Source organism: Suricata suricatta, chromosome 13 (genome assembly GCF_006229205.1).
Source record: "Suricata suricatta isolate VVHF042 chromosome 13, meerkat_22Aug2017_6uvM2_HiC, whole genome shotgun sequence".
NCBI lineage: Eukaryota > Metazoa > Chordata > Mammalia > Carnivora > Herpestidae > Suricata > Suricata suricatta.
The window spans coordinates 54458397-54476278 of NC_043712.1; the positions used below are offsets into that span (position 1 = coordinate 54458397).

The 17882-nt window shown below is 36.8% G+C and overlaps 1 long non-coding RNA gene across 1 annotated transcript in view; it reads right to left on the bottom strand.

The window, feature by feature from the left end:
* Positions 1–4604: 4604 nt before the first annotated feature.
* Positions 4605–17882, bottom strand: part of LOC115276358 — a 43341-nt gene continuing 30063 nt past the window's right edge. Inside the window, exon 3 of the long non-coding RNA XR_003901899.1 lies at positions 4605–4798. This is a non-coding gene — a long non-coding RNA (uncharacterized LOC115276358). The remainder of the gene's footprint in view (positions 4799–17882) is intronic.

Sequence of the window (17882 nt, forward strand, 5' to 3'; positions counted from 1 at the left end):
TTCCTTCTCAGGCCGGTATTTTTAAATATGCTCTTCTCTCACCTTGAGAAATCTCAGCTGGCTTATCCCTACTCCTTTTCTGCCTGACTGATTTCTGGTCGCCTAGTCACCTGGTCATCCTGTCACCTGGTCACCTTGAAATTCAGTTTAAGGATTATCTTCTCCATAGAGCAGTCACTCATCAACCAGTTTCCTTGGATCATTCATTAGGCTACCACATAATTTAGAAAAGCCCTCTGAAAGTGTGTGTGTGTGTGTGAGTGTGTGCATGTGTGTGTTCCCAGGTGTGCACGCACACGTGCATTTATCTGTTGGTGGTGGCTGTTTATCTCCATTATGCTGTTTCTCAATATTATACACTTATTAAGATAAGAAGTCCCATCTTTACTCTCCATAACTGTAAAATAGAGTACTTGTACACAATAAAAACTCAAGTGTGTTTTTGAATGGAGTAAGTGAATGCATTCATTAATTCATGAGGAAATACTATTATATTCTGTAGTCACATTTTTTTCTATCCAAATCATTAACTTCCACGTTTTGCTATCAAGATAACCTAAGATCTCTTTATATTCTTTTGTCAAGAAAATCTAAGATCTGTACTAGGCCCCTCAGTATACTGACTTTACCCACTATATTCAGTATACTTCCCCCCCTTCCTCTTCCAGGCTAATCCTACTACCTGCCGTCAGCAAGATTAGAATTTACTATGTGTCTCAGTAATTAACAGGAAGGATAAATGCTGACTTCTACAAAATTACCTTGAATATTACATGACACAGAAGACACAAATGTTTCGAAAGTGAGAAGGTGGTGAGATTAGTTTTCAGGATCAAATCCCTGTTTTCCCAGACAGTTTTTTACGCTCAAAAAGGTGTATGTGTGTGCATGCATGTGTGTTCATGTACATACCATTTAAATATGCTGAAGGAAAATGCTCATCTTTTTGTATATTTCTAGATATCTCCAATAGGGTGAAAGGGCAGTTCTTTCTTTGAAATGGTATCTTCCTGAGCATTATTGAACTTCTGTTATGCTTAAGTGCACTTGATTTATTATATGGGATGAACATGGCAAGGCAAAATCAGAAAACCTCCTTTGTTTTTTTTTCCTATCATGAGCACCAGGCACAGTAATATTTCTTCCCTTCTAATTGGTGACATTTCAGGCACAAAGCACAGCTTGTCTGAGTACTTCTATCTCTCAGTCTAGTTCCAGAGCACCTGGGTCAACTTAATCACTTTCCTGCTCAGGTCCAATTCACATCTTCCTTCCCCAGATCAGGCTGATGGCAGATAGAGTGCCTTATGTTGGGCAAAAGAAGATGAATCTGACTTTGTTATTGCTGCTGTTGTTTATCTCAGTTATCTTCCACATCTACCTGTCCTGTGTGAGGTTTAACTTCTCCAGTGTCATGGTCAGGGTCAAGGGAATGAATGATTGGAAGAAGACATATATGACCAATATTAAGGCAATTAGACTTACCCTTCCCTTTTTGTACAGAAACAAATGTTGATTTCTGGGTGCCATTTATTAAATTCTTAGGCAAGCATTATCCTACTTCCTTCCCTACTACAACTTCCTGATGATAGTGTGTGTAATTTCTGGCTAATCTGTTTCATTTCCTCCCTCAGCTGCTCCAAGCTGAAGATAGCTATAGGGAGGGGACAACGATGCCTCACTCAGCAAGTAGCTGTATTTAGTGGAATGCTTTCAATACCACCAGACTCTGATACTTTGATGAAAGAGAAAAGTCACTTAAACTTGCCTCTTCAAACACAACTCCCACACTCCTCTTTTCTGTTCATCCTGCCATTAGGGCTATTCTAGCCTGACTCTTGTTTTTTGAGACTTCTCTAGGATGAACACATCAGCATCAGTCTCAATGTTCCACAAATTCCAGAGGACATATTTAAAGACTTTTTTAAAATATGTTTTTCACTGGGCTTCTATAGCAGCAAAAAACAGACTAATAAATTTCTCTACAAATATTCTGCTGGGACATAAGATTCCAATCCGCCTTTTTTAGAACTTCATGTTCTGTCTGTGGCTCACTCAGACAAACAAGGGGGGAAAGCCAGGCAGTCTTAATATTTACCAATCCTGTCAAATAAAATTCCTTCAATTACTACCTAGCTTTGTTTTATATCAAATGAGGAAAGCGTTAGGTTGATGGAGCAACTTGGCTATCCCTTGGTATGTCTTTCAAGCGTGTTTGGTGCTTCTTTTTAGAAGTTGAAGGTATCTGTCATTTATTGTCCTCAGATTTGATGATTTAAATTAAATTCTAAGATAATAGGGAATATTTTTTTCAAATCTTGTTGTATAAGGTAATTATTTCCTCTACTTTTCTGCATTCTTCTGACCCACAGCATAGTTCCAGATGCATAGGTAACACTGTAGATATAATATATGGCTCAGTAAGCCTCCCTATTTTAAAAATTAACGCCTTTCAGTCAAAATATAAATAGAAAATATTTGGTGCAAATTTACCTCTCACTGTAATTAGAAATTTCAATTGGAAGACTATGGAACTTCTGCTTATTTAAGCAATTAGTCTACATAAGCCTTTTCTTATCCACAGTAATTTGTATTCATTGAAAAACCCATGTCCTTGGGGTTATTAAACACTGCGTAATGATAGTCCAAGACCTTGATGCACCATTTCCTTCCTCTTTATTTGACTGGGGATTTAGAGGTGGTTTTCTGTACATACTAATTTCTATATGACTATATACAATTCAAAAAAAAGAAGACTTTTGTGAAATAAGATGAATGGACTTTATGGAAATAAAAGTAAACTAATCAGAATCCATAATTCATTCATGTGAACCCACAAATCTGGGTTCTGCAAGATATTGAGTTGGGTACTAAATAAATCAAGTTCCAGAAGGGAATTATAATGATGGTTGAAAGCATTTCCTAGCAGTATTACTGTATAAATATTTATATATATATACAATATGAGATTTATCACTACTATGAAAATGACAAGTGTGGTGAAGGGTGGATGAAGATTTTATGGGGCGCTAAATTTAAACAAATTATTTGTAAGGCAGTCTACACTGATTTTAAAAGAACTACATTCTTATTAATGAAATAAAAACTCTAATTCAAGTCTGCAAATTGGTACTAAATCTGCTGCTAACCAAGGTTATTCTGACCATTTTAGAGGCTAATTTTCATACAAGTATAGCTATTGGGTCATTAACATGACTGAAATATCTACTTTTCATTATTAGTCAGGATAAATATTTTTTTTCTTAGATCTTCCTTTCTTTTTCTTTTCTTTTTTAAAATGTTTTATTTATTTTTGATACAGAGAGAGACAGAGCATGAGAGGGTGAGGGGCAGAGAGAGAAGGAGACACAGAACCAGAAGCAGCCTCCGGGCTTTGAGCTAGCTGTCAGCACAGAGCCTGACGCGGGGCTCAAATTCAGGAACGGTGAGATCATGACCTGAGCTGAAGTCGGAGGCTCAACTGACTGAGCCACCCAGGGACCCATTCTTCTTCCTTATTTTGATTACTTGAGCCCTAATAGGTAGATTCCAAGAGTTAATGTTGCTGAGGTCCTTAGGTGCCTGGGGCTGGTATAGTGCTGATCAGTATTTTGAGCTAACAATGCCAAGAACCTCATGAGCACACTCAGCATTAGGGGACACAGATGGACGACAACTGAGGTGGAAAGAATTCTTTTCCTATCCTGTCATAATCTTTAAAATTAAAGTCATGATTGTGTTATTATCAAATATGAACTGATTAAATATTAACAACTTGATGCGTCACATTTAAGTAGCTTAATGTCTCCCTGAATAGCTGATATGAATCGTCTCAGTCATTTGATGAAAAAATGTGATTTTTTGTAGTATACTTCAATACTGTATTGTAATATGTACATTAATGGTATTTTTTCCTTTATTTTTGTACTTTATTTATTTTGAGAGAGAGAGAGCACAAATGAGGAAGGGGCAGAGAGAGAGAGAGAGAGAGAGAGAGAGAGAGAGAGAGAGAGTCCCAAGCTGTTTCCACACTCAACTTACAGAGCCTGCTGCAGGGTTCAATCTCACAACTATGAGCAAAAATCAACCACCCAGGCCCCAGAACACTGGGTATGTATTAAAACTGTAGTGGGAAATTTTTTATGCCACATTTTGGCCACCAGGCAGAATTCATGTGGTCACTGGACTCTACCAAATGACGATCAGATAGCATGGCTCTTTATTTCAAAATAATTTTTTAATTATAACAAGTACTTAGAGATCTGCTTAAGGGAATTGCCTGTTTTGATGAGGCCACAGTGAATCTTCTATGCAAGATTTTTGAGTGTTGTAGGAAGTGGTTCACAGGAAGAAGCAATCGTTTTTACAATGTAAATCTTTTTAAACATTTAAACCATTTTTCCCAGAAGCCCACTTTAACAGAAATCAAGCAGCACTTATTCAGTTGTCCTAAAACAAATTACAGATACAAAAGATACAAAATCTCAGTTGTGCTCCATTATTACTCTTTATTATATATATATATATTTATATTTATATATTTATATTTATTTATTTATATACATATATAGCAATATAATTTTGCAGAGTAAATCTACCTAATATACCTCCCCACAGCCTTCCCCAGGGAAGTATCACAGTCATCTGTTATGAGTTCATGGTCCCCCATGGGAGGCATGTCACAGCATTTCTTCATGAATTCTGGAGGACATAGAGAAATCAGCAACCAAGTGGTGGGACGACTTTGAGGCATGTTTCATTCTCTTCATGGTGGGTACTGATGGATCATGCCTACTTCCTGGAACAGGTGCAAAACACTGCCATATCAATCTCACAAAAAATTCAGTTGTCTGTGAGCATACCAATTGTATCAATATTAGTGGCTATTTGTGCAGCGTGGCTTCCCAAGCCTCTTCCTTGTCTCCTGCAAGATATGTCCAAGATAGTACTCCTAGTATCCTGGTAGTCTGCTTGAACTGATCTTTCTGGTCCTGGGAAGTTCCACGAGAGTTTGCCAATCATGTGAACCCACAAATCTGGGTTCTGCATGCCTGATCATATGATCCTAATAGTCCAATATAAATACCTTACATTGTTTTTAAAATGGCATTCAATAATCTATATAATATGCAGCAAGCTCTTTCATCAAGGTTTTATTGTAACTGCCTTCTGTGCCCCAGGTGATTTCACTGTGTTATGTATAATATGGCATATAGGCAGTCACACTATGACTCTGAAGCCACTATCAAACTGCAGGTAGGAGTGAATTCTCTATGAGGTACAAGGAGATCAAAGCAAAAAATTTTCTGAGAAGTTGCCTTTCTATCTGTCTGACAATAACAACTGCCATCTATTGAATGGTTTACAAGTTATCAACACTACGCTATATACTTCATATATTTTATTTGTTAATTAATTTCTATTAATTGTCATAACTGCCCTGAACAAGAAATTATCTTAATTTTAGTTATTTTTTAGAAGTGCAAAAATAAAGTAGGTACTTTCTTTACTTTTTGCCTTTTTCTTTTAAAAAATTATTTTAAGTATTTACTCTAATTCTAGTTAGTTAACATACAGTGCTATATTCATTTCAGGTGAGCAATATAGTGATTCAACAAATCCATACATCACCTAGTGTTCATCACATATGTCCTCCTTAATTCCCATCATTTATTTAATCTAACCTCCTACTCCTCTCACCTCTGGTGACCATCAGTTTGTTCTCTATAATTTTGAGTCTGTTTCTTGATTTCCCTCTCTCTCTCTTTCCCTCCTTTTCTCAATTCTTTTGTTTCTTAAATTCATTCCACATATGAGTGAAATCACATGGTATTTGTCTTTCTCTGACTGAATTATTTCACTTAGCATTATATGCTTTAGTTCCACCCATATCCTTACAAATGGCAAGATTTCATTCTTTTTTTATGGCTGAATGAATTCTTTATGCATTCATCAGTCAGATACTTGGACTGTTTCCATGTCTTGGGTATTGTAAATAATATTGCTATAATCATAGAGGTACATGTATACCTTTAATTAATGATCTTGTATTATTTGGGTTAATACCCAGTAGTGCAATTGCCAGATCATAGGGTAGTTCTATTTGAGGAACTTACATACTGTTTTTCAAAGTGGCTGTACCAGTTTGCATTAAAACTTACGGTGCAGGAGTGTTCTTTAATCTTTACATCTTCACCAATACCTATTGTTTTTTGTGCTGTTGATTTTAGCCATTCTGAGAGTTGTGAAGTAATATCTCCTTGGAGTTTTGATTTGCATTTCCCTGAAGATAAGTGATGATGAACATCTTTTTATGTGTCCGTTAGTCACTTGTATGTGTCCTTTGGAAAAATATCTATTTATATCTTCTGCCCATTTTAAATTGGATTATATGTGTCTTGGTGTTAAGTTCAATAAGTTTTCTTTTTTATTTGAGACAGAGAGCAAGAGCGAGAGCAAGAGAAAGAGAGAGAGAGAATATCTTAAGTAGGATTCACTCTCAGTGTAGAGCCTGATGTGGGGTTTGATCCCATGACTCTGGAATCATGACCTGAGTTGAGACCACAGATTGGATGCTCAACCAACTGAGCCCCCCAGGGACCCCAATAAGTTCTTTATATATTTTGAATACTAACCCTTTAGCAGGTATGTCATTTGCAAACATCTTCTCCCATTCTGTAATTTGCCTTTCAGTTGTGTTGATTGTTTCCTTTACTGTGCAAAAGCTTTTTCTGTTTTATGAAACCTCAATAGTTTATTTTCACTTTTGTTTTCCTTGCCTCAGGAGACTTACCTAGAAAAAAGTTGCTATGGCCAATGTCAAAGACGTTACTCCCTGTGTTCTCTTCTAGGATTTTTATGGTTTCAGGTCTCACATTTAGGTCTTTAATCCATTTTGAATTTATTTTTGTGTATGGTATAATAAAATAGTTTCATTCTTTTCCATGCCAATTTTAGAATTGTTTTTTCCAGCTATGTGTAAAATGGTGTTGTTTTGATAGGGATTGCATTAAATGTGTAGAGTCTTTGGGTAGAGTACCCATTTTAACAATATTTGTTCTTCTAATCCATGAGCATGGAATTTCTTTCCATTTCTTTAGATTATCTTCAATTTCTTTCATCAGTGTTTTATACTTTTCAGAGTACAGGTCTTTCGCATCTTTGGTTAAGTTTATTCCTAGGTATCTGGTTATTTTTGTAAATGTAAATGGTCTTGTTTCCTTAATTTCTCTTTCTGCTGCTTTATTATTGGTGTATAGAAATACAACAGATTTCTGTACATTGATTTTGTATCTTGTGACCTTATTAAATTAATTTCTCATTTCTAGCAGTTTTTTGGTGGGGTCTTTCCAGTTTTTTATATATAGTATCACCTGAAGTTAGTTTTATTTCTTATTTACTGATTTGGATGCCTTTTATTTATTTTTGTTGTCTTCTCTTTGGTTAGGACTACCAGGACTATGTGGGGTAACAATGGTGAGAGTGGACATCCCTGTCTTGTTCCTGGCCATAGAGGAAACACTCTTAGTTTTTCACAATTGAGGATGATGTTAGCTCTGGGTTTTTCATAGGTGACCTTTATTATGTTGAGGTATGTTTGCTCTCAACCTACCTTATTGAGCGTTTTTATAATGAATGGATGTTGTACTTTGTCCAGTGCTTTTTTCTGTGTCAATTGAAATGATAGTATGGCTTTTGTCCTTTTTCTTATTGATGTGCTGTATCACATTGATTACTTTGTGAATATTGAAACATGCTTCCAAGTGAGGAATATAGGTTGATTGTGGTGAATGATTCTTTAATGTATTGTTTGACTCAGTTAGCTAGTATTTTGTTAAGGATTTTCGCATCTATGTTCCTCATGGTTATTGGCCTTTAGTAGAAGTGATACGGCCTCTCTGTGGGCAAAAGACCTGCTGGGTACCATCAAGCTGCCACATTCACTGGTATAGGAACAAAGATGCCAGATGAGGGCAGCAAACCCTGGTTCCAGCTGTGTATTGTAATTTCTCATAAACTCTGAGCTGCTGCCCCTGTCAGTAGGATAAGGTTGGTCCTGGCTACATTGCAGCAAGACCCTCCTCAAGAAGATCACTGTTGGTCCAAATTATGAGGGTCTCTGACATGTGGGATTTGATACACAGTCATAGCTGAGATAAAACTCTGGAGGAGAGGTGCAGCCTGGTAGGTGGATAGCTCAGACACAGACAGGGGGAAGGCAGGGAGCTGACAGAAGTGGGGTAGAGAGGAGGGATGACTGATCACCCGTTTGTGAGGGTGTGAACTTCACTTTGGAGACTAGAGAGTAGGATGAAGCCCACCAACACTGATTGACCTCAGTGAGCTAAAGAAGTGCCAACTGGAGAACTGAGCCATTACATCAAGCACTTCCCCCCTACCCCCTGCCCTGTGCTCTCCAGGCATCTCTCCCCTAGGGCAAGTCAGCCTAAGAAACAGCAGCAGGTTTCTCCCCCAGAAGACCAGAACAAATCTTTTCCAAGAGTTTAATCTACTGACCATAGACTGCTGCAGTTTCAGCTCTAGGAGAAACTGGATGTAGCTTTGTTTGTATTTTTTTGTTTTTAGTTTGTTTTTGTGGTGTCTTTGTCTGGTTTTGGTGTTAGGAAATGCTGACCTCATAGAATTAAGCTAGAAATTTTCCTTTTTTATCTTTTTTGGAATAATTTGAGAAGAATAGGTATTAACTCTTTTTTTTTTAAATGCTTGGCACAGTTCAACTGTGATGCCATCTGGTCCTGGACTTTTGTTTGTTGAGAATATTTTGATTACTGATTCATTTTCATTGCTGTAATCAGTCTGTTCAAATGTTTTATTTCTTCCTGTTTCAGTTTTTGGTAGTTTATATGTTTCTAGGAATTTATCCATTTCTTCTAGGTTGTCTAATTTGTTAGGATATAGCTTTTCATAACATTCTCTTATAATTGTTTGTGTTTCTATGGTATTGATTATTATTCTACCTCTCTCATTTGGGATTTTATTTAGTACGGTCCTGTCTCATTTTTTTTCTTGGTAAGTCTGGCTGGAAGTTTATCAGTTTTATTGATTTTTCAAAGAACCAACTCCTGGTCTTATTGATCTGTTCTATTTTTTTTTTTTTAAATTTATGTGGGAAGCGCAAAGATTCAGCTGCTTGGCCATTTGCTAGCCGGATATGTCACTCCCTGAGAGGAGTTGCAAAAATAGGCAGGGGAGCGCCACTCCCAGTCAGGAGAAGCCAGAAGATCAAAGATCAACCGCCTGCAGGCAGGGTAGTATCAGCCCCTCAGGCACTGTGCTAAAACACTTTAGTCTGGTTCCTCTTTTACCCTAGCTTTAATCCCTTAACCCTGTTTCCTAGCAACCGACCTAGGTCAGCTGCCTTGTTTTCCCGCCTTGAAACTTTTATAAGGTAGGGTGTTTTCTCAATAAAGAAGAGGCTTGATCAGAAACGCTTGTCTTGCCTCCACTCTCTGCGTCTCCCTCCTGCCCTGCTTTCTCTCCCTCCCTCAGGAAAAGAACCCATGAGGATTTTTCTCCCTGCTGGCTGGGGCGGGACACGACAAATTTATATATTTTGAGAGAATGGGGAGAGGCAGAGAGAGAAAGGAAGAGAGAGAGAATCCTAAGCAGGCCTGCACCATCAGTATGGAGCCTGATGCAGGGCTTGAACCACAAACTATGAGATCATGACCTGAGTGGAAACCAAGAGCCATATGCTCAACTGACCGAGCTTTCCAGGCACCCCTGTATTTTGTAGTTGTTGTTGTTGTTGTTATTGTTGTTTTAGTTTCTATGTTATTTATATTCACTCTACACTTTATTATTTCTTTCCTTTTGTTACTTTTGGGTTTTGTGTATTCTTTTTCTACCTCCTTTAGAGGTAAGGTTTGATTTATTTGAAATTTTTCTTTCTTCTTGGTATAAGCCTGTATTGCTATAAACTTCCCTCTTAGAACTGCTTTTGCATCATCACAAAGGTTTTGGACTGTTGTGTTTTCATTTTCGTGTTTCCGTGTAATTTTGAATTTCTTATTTTATTTCCGGGTTGACCCATTCATTGGTTAGTAGCGTGGTATTTAACCATCATGTATTTAAGATCTTTTCAGACTTTTGTTTTGTTTTATTTTGGTTGACCTCTAGTTTCCTAGTATTGTGGTCAGAAAAGATGCATGGTATAATTTCAATCTTCTTATATTTGTTGAGTCTTGTTTTAGGGGCTGATGTAATGTTTTTAGGAAAATATTATATGTGCACTTGAAAAGAATGTTTATTCTGCTGTTTTAGGATGGAATGTTCTGAATATATATTAAGTCCATGTGGTCCAGTATGTCCATCAAATTCATTGTTTCCTTGTGAGTTTCTGCTTAGATGATCGATTCATTGCTGTATGTGGGGTGTTATCGTCCCCTACAATTATTTTATTATTATCAGTAATTTCCTTTGTGTTTGTTATCCTTTGATATATTTGGATTTCTCCAAATTGGGGACATAAATATTTACAAATGTTGTATCTTTGTTGGATTGGTCCCTTTATTACTAAATAGTCCTTCTTTTGTCTCTTGTTACTTTCTTTTTTAAAAATATTTATTCATTTATTTTTGAGAGAGAGAGCACAAGCAAAGAAATGGCAGAGAGAGAGGGAGATAGAGATTCCCAAGCTGGCTCCATGCTGATAGTGCAGAGCCTGATGTGGGGCTCGAACTCACCAAATCATGATCATGATCTGAGCTGAAATCAAGAATCAGATGCTTAACTAACTGAGTCACCCAGCAGCCTCTACAAACTCTCCTTTGAAGTTAATTTTATCTGATATAACTACTGATACTTCAGCTTTCTTTTGACATCCATTCACATGATAGTTGTTCCTTCATCCCCTTACTTTAACTATGCAGGTGTCTTTAGGTCTAAAATGAGTCTATTGTAGGCAACATGTAGATGGGTCTTGATTTTTATCCATTCTCACACCCTATGTCTTTTGACATTCAGTACTTTTGCATACAAAGCCATTTTTGATAGATATGTATTTATTGCCATTTTATTAATTGTTTTGTGATAGTTTATATAGATTTTCTCTGGTCCCTTCCTGTCTTTCTCTCTTTTATGTTTTGATGATTTTATTTAGTTATATATTTTGGATACCCTTTTTTTAAAATTTATTTTATTTTTTTTTATTTATTTTTTTGAGAGACAGACAGAGACAGCATGATCAGGGGAGGGTCAGAGAGGGAGGGAGACACAGAATCGGAAGCAGGCTCCAGGCTCTGAGCTAGCTGTCAGCACAGAGCCTGACGCGGGGCTCAAACCCTAGAGTGTGAGATCATGACCTGAGCCGAAGCCGGACACTTAACCGACTGAGCCACCCAGGCGCCCCTTGGATACCTTTTCTTTAGTATTTGCATATTTTTAGTGATTTTTGATATATGGTTACCATTAGGTTTGTATATAACCTGTTCTTCAAATAGCACTCTATATTAAGTTGATGATGTTTGCATTTGAAACCACTCTTTACTCCTCTCCTCCACATTTTTAAGTATATGTTATCATGTTAAACATTCTTTTGTTTTGTGAATTCCTTGACTAATTTTTTACAGAAATATTCATTTTTACTGCTTCTGTGTTGTCTACATTTTCACTGTTACTTTTGGTGTCTTGTTTTCACTCCAAGAATCCCCTTTCATATTTCTTGCAGGACTAGTTTGGTGGTCATGAACTCCTTTAGATTTTGTATGGGAGACTCTATCTCTTTTTCTATTCTGAACATTAACCTTGCTGGGTAGAGCATTCTTGGCTGCAGAATTTTCCCATTCAGAACCTTGAATATATAATGCCACTCCCTTCTGTCTGCAGTTTCTGTTGAAAGATCTCCTGTTGGCCTTCTGGCCTTCTTGTAATTTGCTGTCTTCCTATATCTTGCTGCTTTTAATTTTTCTTATTTATCACTATATTTTCCCAATTTAATTATAATATATATTGGTGTGGGTCTGTTTTTGTTGATTTTAATGGGCGTTCTCTGTGCCTCATGAATCTGGATATCTTTTTCTTTACCCAGATTATGGAAGTTTTCTGTTACTTTTTCTTCTAGTAAAATTTTGCCCCATTTTCTCTCTCTTAATCTTTTGGGACTCCTATAATATGAATATTATTATTTTTGATGGAGTAACTTAGTTTCCTGTCTATTCTCATTTTGCACAATTCCCTTTTTTTCCTGTCTTTTGTTCAGCTTGATTACTTTCCATTACTCTGTCTTCTATGTCACTAATTTGTTTCTCTGCTTCTTCCATCCTGCTATTCATTCCATCAAGAGTATTTCTCATTTCATTTATTGATCCCTTCATGTCTGTCCTGTTATTCCTTATCTCTGTGTTAAGGGCCTCACTAATGTCTTCCACTCTTTATTCAAGTCCAGTTTTGTGGTCATTGGTCATTGGTTTAAATTCTCTATCCACCATGTTATTTATATCTGTTTCACTTAGATCTCTGGCCATGGCCTTCTTCTGTTCTTTAATTTGTGATAAATATTTTTGTCTTCTCATTTTGTCTGCCTCTCTGTTTCTTTGTCTATCCTGTGTGTTATGAAAGTCACCTATGTCTTCTGCCTTTAAAAGAAGCAACTTCATGAAGAAGAAATCCTGAGGGATCTTCAGTGTAGTGCCCCTTGTTCACCAGCACCTGGCACTTCAGGACAGTATTCTATGTGTGTTACTTATGCTCTGCTGTTGTGTCTGAAACTCTTTCTTTTAGTGATGTCTTCTGCACTGAGTCTCTGCCTGTTGTGGGGTATACTTACTCTCTGTAGTGTTAGTAGGACCCAGGCAGGCCAGCTATAAGGCATACCAACCAAGGAACTTGAGAACAGGGTGGTGATGTTAGCAAAATTTGCAATGGGCCACTAGTCCTCTGTTGGATTTTCACAGCCTTCTGGTGGCCAGGGGCACAAGGCTTGGCATGGTACACTGCAATGGCTGGGTGAGGCTGGACACAGTGCACAGTACAGCTGGGCAAGTGCATAGGAAACTTTAACAGAATTTTCCTTGTGCCCAGGGCAGAGGCTAACAGGCTTGGGGTGTGTTCGTCTTCAGGAGAACTTGTGGACATTGTGCACTGTGGACTGTTAGCAGAATAGTGCCTGCACAGCTCCACCTTCTGTAGGTGTTCTATTCATGCTGGAGAATGAGGTAGGAAAATGGCACCTGTCAGCTCCCTCATTTTCAGAGAAGTCTTGGTGCTGCATATACCTCAGGCTAAAATTGTCTGATATGAAATCTTTGGTTGAAGGACCTCAGTCTCCCTTCAGATACCATCCCCCTTACTCTCCCCTCTCATCTCAGCAGCTCTTCATGGATGTTCTCATTAGACAGCAATATCAGCTATTTTAAATACTCGTATTCTTCTCTAGGGCATATATAAACCACCAGAGATCTTCAACACTGTTTGGGAACTGTACAGGTTATTCTGGCAAGCTAAGCCCATGCTGCATTGCTGCTTTTACGTTGCTGCAGCTGCTCTATTTCACCGTATGTGTGTGGGTGTTCTGTCAGGCGAACTCCTTCCAGAAATTCTGGTATGACATATATTGGCCGTATTCCATTTCTACTCTGGACTTTCACCTTAACTCCTTTAATTTATTTCCCTGCTCTGAGAATTATGTTTATATAAACAAATTCTGTTTAAATAAGATTAGAACACATGTATACACATGTATCCATTGTCTCTCTCCTCTCTCTATCACCTTCTTCTGCCTTCTGGTGAAACTTTATCACAAGAGAGCACTGGAATCAACCCTTTCTCTTTGACTTGTTGGGGCTATCTAGCAGACTGTTATAATAATGGCTCCCAGTGAATTATGACTTTGCTGCTCCTGCCAACAAGAGGAGTCAATTCATAGCTTCTAATATCACTTTTTGAGGGATGAAGACATAAAGGCTAAGGGTCGATCATTTACTCAGGGCAAGGTAGCTAAAGCGTGGATTGAAGCTTCAGCAGGAAATACTCCAAGGGGAAGGTGGACAGAGGTTTCTTTAAAAAGTTAATAATTTTAGAATGTCTAAGTGTTCCCATTTCTCTTCTTGATTTATAGCATTTTTCCATCCCCATATAGCCCATATTCAGTTGATGAAATGATTAATTTTCAAACTCAAGAATCTTGATTAAAGCATTAATCACTATGTAACAAATTAGCTTAAGCCTTAAGATTAAAAAAAAGTGTGTTAGTTTGTGTTGTCTATTTTCCAACTGATTGCTGCCTCTGCATGAAGAAAACAACACCTTAGGTGTGAAATATTAGCACAAAATATCACAGCATCTTGGTAAAATGTTATTTTCTACCCAAACACTTCTACCCAAACTGTTTCAACCAACAGTTCTACTATTTAAAAAGCTCCCATTTTCCTCAGTGGTTAATGTTCTTTGTACTTTAGTTTTAGCCTTAAAAAAAAAATCAGGCTCTCTCTGCAGAACTCTGGTGGTTACCATAAATCCAAACATTACTAATGCTTAGAATTGCCAGAAACCGTGCATATTTGAGATAGAAATGCCTCCATGCTAGAGATATTATTTGGCTGTGGAAATTTTGCCTTTGAAATGACAGTTTATATCTTTGCCTGATTAAAGAAAATTAATATCCCTAAAGCATAGAAAAAATGCTATGAAGTAGAAGTAGAAACTTTCATTAAATTTAATTTAATATAAGCATTGGTAAACTTTATTCACATGTTAAAAGTCAAATAAATTTGATATTTTGAATTCTCTTGCTAATTTATAAACTTATGTTTATTACAAAATGATTTACTTTAGTTTAAAATAAAGAATAAATGGGAATCCTCCAAAGAGATGAATTAAATTAGAATATTTTATAGAATTGAATTGATCTTTTTACCACATTCTGTTTATATGGTTATGTGAGTTAGCTGGGGGGAAACATGTAATGGTAAAAATTGAAAACAGTAATTCTTTTTCTTAAATGTATTTTTTGTAATTATAAGTTATAAATATTTCATAAATTTTTTTTCAGAAAAGTAAAATAAACATTAAAGGATAGAGTCTGAAATGATGAGTTTTGCTTCAATAAAGGACTCATTATAAAATAATTATTTGACTTTTAGTTAAAAAAAGATTTACAAACTGATTCGACATTTTCTTTATAATAAGTTTGATCTTTGAACTTATGAAACACTTTTTGTTGGAAAGAACTTCAACAAAAGTTCTTGTTAAAAACTAAGTAAAGACTTTAAGTGCCTTAGGTAGGAGTATAAATTAATTGTTCTATCTCATAGATCTGGAACATACTGAGTGAAATATCTTTACAGGCTTAGGGGAACAATGTCCCTCACAGATCTGTTGTCTTCATCTTCCTTATAACTGGTCTCTATACAGTCTCCAGAATGGAACCTTGTCATATTCTCTTAACATGCTTGCGCAGGGTGAGGCAGAGTTGAGCCATAATGTTGGCATAGTGGGAGTAGAGATTAAGGTAGAATCATAAAGGGGAGCATATAAGTGTAGAACAGAATTAACTGTTGAGCTAGCTTCTGAGGAGGGGTAGTATCAGTCCAAATTATGGTTTCAAACCTGCGTCAGACCAGCTCTGTTTTTCCATGCAATTTCTAATTGGTTAATAGGAAGAACATCAGGCGTCTTCAGGCAGCAGTGATGTGTGATGTCAGCTGAATGGCAGCATTAGATAGCATGGTTAGACTTAAAGAGGATAGCCCTCAGGAAGATGTGTCTGGTACGAGCAGAGCAGATTTCAGATATCTGAGGTCTCAGCAAAGATTTAGTCATAGAAAGACACTGTGGCTCTAGACAGAAGCTGAGAAAGAAAGTCCCAATTTCTGCACTTAAAACTATGAAATCAACTCCTAAGCCCTATACTTGTGAGTATAGGAATGTTTCCTGTGTCGATCAGGATAGATTTAGGTACTAAGGGAAGTTTAGCATTATTCAAGATGACAGTGTTTGTCATCAAAGGAGTTAGAGAAAAAGGGTAGTACTATTTGTGGCTTCGGAGGATGAAGGCATCGGAAAGTTGAAGGGTTTAAGAAGAATTTGCTTCCCTCAAGTTCCTTTTTCAAGAGTGTAAGCCTTTTTAAAAGGAGAGACAAATTGACACTCAAATTATGGCTCCTTATTATGCTTTGCTGCCCTGAAGATAGAAACTCACTATGGTTCTGAAAAGGGGCTTTAACATGTTGCCTATCTAAAATTTTTTTATAATGCCACATACGCTAGACCCTGATGGATTATTTGACAGATAATTCTGGGAAATTTTTGTAAATAATTTTACCTGTGTTAAAGAGAGGTCACATCTACATAATTTGAACATTAATTATCTTTTATGAATTGAATTATACTGACACATCAACTAGGTTATAATTTTAGGACAGCTTTAATTTCTTTTTATTGATTGTCTTCAGATGCTGTGGCCCCTAAATACTTTTAGTAGTATTGACTTCCTCAACAATTCTGCTGGGGTGTTCTTTACCTACCTATAAGGATTTTGAATTATTTTAAATTTGTAAGTAGAAGAGTCAGGTCATTATCTTTTCCTGAAATTATATATTGAATATTGAGTCTTTTTAAAACAAAGCATTGGTATGCCATCTAAAGAAAGATCTACCTTATATTATAAACTTGGAATCGTATTGAGTATATACAATTTCAAGAACTTAGTATTTTCTATAGATAAATACAAACACAGTGGATCCTTATTATTCTTAGATTCCTTATTTGCATGGAAGTTAAGATTTATTTCTAACCCCAAGGTCAATACTGGCAGTGCTTTCATGGTCATTCATAGATATGTTTAGAACAGTGAAAATTTTGAGTCACCAATGCACATCTTCCCAGCTGTGTTTAAAAAAATAATGCTCTGCCTTCTGGTTTCAGCTCTAACACTGTAATCAACTGTCCTTTCTACCATCTCTTTGGTGGTTTTTTTTTTGCATTTTTGTGATTTCTCTTCATTATTTTGCTATTTAAAATGGCCCTTAAGCGTAATGCTGAAGCTTGTCTAGTCTTCCTAAGCACAAGAAGGCTATGATGTGCCTAAAGGAGAATATATAGGTGTTAGATAAGCTTTGTTTGGGCATGAGTTATAGTGCTATTGGCTGTAAGTCCAGTGTTAGTGAAACAACAATACATCATAAATAAATAGTCTTTAAACAGAAACGCACATAAAACAAAGGTATGTCATAAAAATGTTGTGACCAGAGAATCGCAAGAACCTAACCCTGAATTTTCCCTACAAACAATGATTCAGCATTTGCCAATTTAGTGTTTGTGGTGACTTGGCTGATTCTCTGATTTCCTCTAAGAGCATAAATGTCAAAACACCAGCTGTTCCTAAATCATTTCTCTTAATCCAACAGAATATCACACAGTCTTACATTCTTAGCACAGTCAAGTTATTGACATTATCTAATACATTATCTAACCCCATAATTCCCTGTATGCCTTGACATTAGGTGATGTGGCTCTCAGTCACCCATCATCTTTGCCTGGCTTTTGCTGCCACCATCTGCACCTTTTTTTACTGCACCACTGAGAAAAGATACTTCAAAGCTTCAGGCCCAATGAACTACCTCATAAGAACCTGAGGATTTACAATTCCTATTCAAAATTGGAATTAATGAAGTAGGCCCATTTGCTTGGATATTTCCGTTTTTGAGGTAAAACCTGAACTGATTTTTAAAAGGCAACTGACCAGTTGCCTCTGGTCAGAGCCCCAGCAACAAAACCCTTTAACTTCTTTGGGAGAGCTCACAGGTTGTCACCATCTATAGGGACTATTTGGAGCTTTCTTAGGCAAAACCCACTCTTCATTCAATAGGGAACTGTTGTCAATGTCCTTTAGTTCTGATTAAATGCTAGTAGAAACCATTAGA